This window comes from Pseudorca crassidens, chromosome 18 (assembly GCF_039906515.1).
Source record: "Pseudorca crassidens isolate mPseCra1 chromosome 18, mPseCra1.hap1, whole genome shotgun sequence".
Classification (NCBI taxonomy): Eukaryota; Metazoa; Chordata; class Mammalia; order Artiodactyla; family Delphinidae; genus Pseudorca; species Pseudorca crassidens.
The window spans coordinates 76,955,050-76,959,648 of NC_090313.1; positions in this window are offsets into that span (position 1 = coordinate 76,955,050).

Genomic DNA, 4,599 nt, shown 5'->3' on the forward strand with positions numbered 1-4,599 from the left:
TTTAATTTAAAGAGTAGAAATTCTCTGTGCCATTGTCATCTGGCAAGAGCAGTCTCAGTATCAGATGGCAGAGGCAGAAATCAGATTTCAGCGACTTTATAGTTGAAGGAGAGAGAGTAAGTGGAGACCATGGATGCAGACTGCGCTTATGACTGGGAAGAAAAGAAATTCTTTATCTATATAACTTTTCCATTAAAGGAATGGAAGTATATTAAAGACCAACAATTTTAAAAACCCGAGCACACACAGCCTATGGAATGGACACAGAAAAAGAACGTCTCCTAGGGGACTTGGTCCCGGACTGTCAGCCTTTAAAACGTTGGGGCGTCTTCCTCTTTTTATCCGCCGTTCAGGGGCACGTGGCCGGGTAGCAGGCAGCTGGGCAGGAGAGCTTTATTGATTGGATGGTGGATGGAGATACAAGCCCAGCCTTTTTAGGTTTATTTCTTTGTAGTTTCAGATGGAGTTAAAAGGAAGGGAATTAAACAGAATCATGTTAAAATATTGATACGTACCAAGAACGATACTTTTAGTTTTCAAATAGCCTGTCATTTTCCCCAATTTGCTAGGATGATGCTTTTTCTCTCAATGTGCTTTCCCTTCCCTTCCTCATAATTCTTGCAGACTGGTTAAATATTTTAGTATCTTACAGAGCTTGGCAATGAGTTAGGCTTTTAAAATCTGAGTGTTGTTACCAGATAATGAGAACATAGGATCCTAGCGGGAATGTTTCACCATGGCCCTGAGCCCCTGTGCCGTTTGACAGCTTCCTCTTAGTTAAAAAACAAGACAAAACAACAAGAAACCCCCCCGCAAAAAATAAAAACAAAACAGTGATGGGAAGAGTGGGATGCAGGAAACAGGGGTGCTCTATACCGCACCTCGCCCTTGCCTCCGACAGTGTGGGGAGAGAGCTACCTAGGGTATTAGACACTGAGTTTGGTGTCCTCTCCTCCTTAGGCCTGGGAAGTGTGCTCTGAGGGCAGCCCTAGTAGCCCAAGGGCCGGGACCGCAGCTTCAGAAAGCAGGTCAGGCGCTCCCAGCCAAGTGGTTTCTGAAAACGGGCAACGTTAATAGACGTTTAATGTTCCCCTTCCTCAGCAGCTGCTACAAAGCGCCGTCCTCTTTGCGGAGAGCTTGTGTTTGGTGCTTTCTTCCTTAGTTGCTGCCCCGAATGCTTTACCCTGATTTCCTATTCTCTCTTCATTTCCCCTCCCAGTTCTTTCTCTAAAGCATTTTCAAGTTCCTGGGGATTTTGAACTCACACAGTTTACAGTAGTTGCTCTCACAGGACTATATTTTAAAGGGTAAAACGTGAACAGCAAAGCGAGAAAGCTGCTGTCTGTGGTGGAAAAGACAAGCGGTAGAGGGATGGGGGTCTTCAGCTGTTTGCATGTGCCTGGCCATGTTTGCCTGCCCTGCCCAACTGGTGGTGGCCTCCCAGGTGCAGTTTACTTGGGCAACTTTTTGATTCCAGCCTGCCTTTAAGTGACATACACATCAACTACTTAGCAAAGTGGCTGGTTCATGATAAGTGACAAATTCATGCTGTTATTCAACAAACATTGTGCATGGCCTATGGGCCAAACCCTGTTTAAGGCACTAAAAATACAAAAATAAGACACAGGAGTTCCTGCCCTCAAGGGTAGCTGGTAGGGGAGAGACGGGCATGTAATCAAGACAGTGGACAGGTGGAATTTGAGTTGTGTGCGTTATTCCTCGTAACTGTGTTATAGGAACAAGGTGGGCGGAGCCTTAGCTGATTCTCTGTGGGCCTGGCGGGGGACGTGTGTAGGAGCCGGGAAGATTCTACAGGAGACCTGGCAGTTGGGTTGAGTTTTAGACGATGAGTGGAATCCACCAGGTGGAGGAGAAGAGGTGGACGGATGAACAAACATGAAGGATGGACAAGAACGACGAGTAGTGCAGGCGATGCAGGTGCTCTGACACGGAGCCCGGGCGGTGGGTCTGGGGGGAGGGGCGAGGTGGGGAGGGCAGTGGTGGCCCGACCAGGCAGCCTTTATCCTCTAGTCCAGTGGGCGTGGTGCTGTGTTGTGAGCCTCAGTGAACTGGAGGGCTTTATGAAGGGAGGCTGTGTGAGCAGGTTTCTATTTTAGGAAGACGTTGGGAAGGCAGGTGGATGCGATTGGGCGGGGGTCCGATGCCCCTGGTGCCTCGCTCCACTCCCCTTCCCCGCGCCTTCAAAGTGCAGGGTTTCACACCCTAGTGGTGAAGGATGGGAGCCACTGGGGCAGTGCGTCTCCTGGTCCCTCCTGGGCGGAGGACAGTCAGAGAGGCAACCTGCACATGCCTGATGAGTGGGAGGGGCCCGGCTGCCCAGCCAGGTGACCTCAGGAACTCATCCTTGTACTGGCTTTGCTCCGCCCACCTCCCTCCAGGCTCCCGTGAGCACCTCCCAAAGCCGCGTCCCACTCAACAGGTGTCAGTCAAGCCTCTGATTATCAGGGGGAAAGTGGGGGGATATCCAGGCTGGGACAGCAGGTCCCAGTGAGGAAGCCGGTGCAGTAGCTCAGGTGAAGATGATAAAGGATCCGCTCAAAACGTTAACCTCCAGGCCATCAACAGGGGAAGGAGTGGGGAAGGTTGTAGCCGGGAGAATGGAAAGGTCTCAAAGGCCCATCCAAGTGCGGTTGGGGGAGGGGGAGGGGTTCTGCTGACGGGGACGCTGGTGGTGGTATCAGTTTCAGTTGAGAAATAAAGCTGCAAGGGTGGGGTGTACAGGGGAGACCACAGGCTCTACTTTGCACGTAAGAATTTAAGAGGCCACCGTGGGAAACGCAGGCAGAGATGGTCAGTGGGAAGTTGGATCCGAGAGCCTAGGGCTCAGGAAAGAGGTCTGCGCTGGGCAGTTTGTGAACGATGAACAGTCGAGGAGTGCAGGGCACCCACTTAGCGTCTAATCGCCTCAGGGTGGCTCTCTCCCCACACTGGCGGAGGGAAGGGCGAGGCGCGGTGCAGGGCGCCCCTGTTTCCCGCATCCCACTCTTCCCATCACTGTTGCGTCACCTTTTTTTTTTAAACTAAGAGGACATTCATTCATTAAACGTCATATTATCATAGTCTTATTTTTTAACTTGGTCTTCCTATAAAGAGAACTCAGGATAAAGTAAAAAACCCTTTATCATGTGGGAGGGTAGCGCGGGGAGGAGAGGTGGGCAGGCAGGCGCGGCCCCGGGTGAGGTCCTTGGATTTTACTCCAGGTGTGCTGGGGAGTCGTTGGACGTGGGCTGGCGGTTGAGGAGACCCGCCTGCGGCTGGGGGCAAGTTTATTGGTTACTAGTGTAACCTAGTCCTTCTTTTGGGCTAACTTCTACTCATCCTTCAAGTTTCGTCTTAGGCCAGTGAATCCTTGAATTCATGATCAACAGGAGGACTTCCCTTCACGCCCAGTTGGGGCTGAGTGGTCCTCTTGTGATCTCCCAGCAATTCAGAGAGACCTCTGTTATCTTGAGCGTAGCACCGTGGGGTGAGATGTTTGCACACCTGCCCCCTCAAATATGTCAGCTCCTTCAGGACAAGGACTCAGGCTTATTTCATCTTCGTATCATCAGCGTCTGACATTTAACAGGCGGAAAATCACTCGTTGTTGAAAAGAACTGAGGGAACTAGAAGGTATGGCTGGGGCAAGAGACACTTCAGGAGACTCAGAGGGGGCTGCTGGGGAGGAAGAGGCCATCAATAAACTAAGACCGTTGAGGACTTCACTGGTGGTGCAGTGATTAAGAATCCGCCTGCCGATGCAGGGAACATGGATTTGAGCACTGGTCCGGGAAGATCCCACATGCCGCGGAGCGGCTAAGCTCGTGCACCACAACTACTGAGCCCTGTGCTCTAGAGCCTGCGAGCCACAACTACTGAAGCCCGTGTGCCTCAACTACTGAAGCCTGCATGCCTAGAGCCCATGCTCTGCAATGAGAAGCCACTGCAATGAGAAGCCCACGCACTGCAACGAAGAGTAGCCCCTGCTCGCCAGAACTAGAGAAAGCCTGTGTGCAGCAACGAAGACCCAACGCAGCCCAAAATAAATGAATTAATTAATTTAAAAAAATAAATAAAACCATTGAAAGCAATGTGTATGTATGGTAGAAACTGAAGGCTGCGAAGACGAACAGGGCTTAGGAGGCGGGGAGGCTGTGGGTTGCACAGGGTGACTATGGTGGGCTTCCTGGAGGAGGTGGCATGGGAGCCAAGATGGGCAGGGGAACGGAGTTAGCCATGGAGTAGAAAGGCTCTTGGGCAGAGCTGCCTGGGAACTTCCTGGAGGAGAATGGACAGGAGCAGACTTGGGTCCGCCCTTTGGTCCACTTGCAACACAGCTCCAGAGAGATCCTTTCATTTTATTTCTTTTTATTTTTTGGCCATGCCACGTGACTTGCAGGATCTTAGTTCCCCGACCAGTGATTGAACCCGTGCCCCCTGCAGTGGAAGCGCGGAGTCCTAACCACTGGACCGCCAGGGAAGTCCCTGGAGAGATCCTTTTAAACCATCAGCGTCACGAGCGAGGACAGGGGCGTCGTGTGTGATGTGACTCAAGGGCCTGGTGCACGGTAGGCGCTCAGTGATGGGTCAAATGCAGGA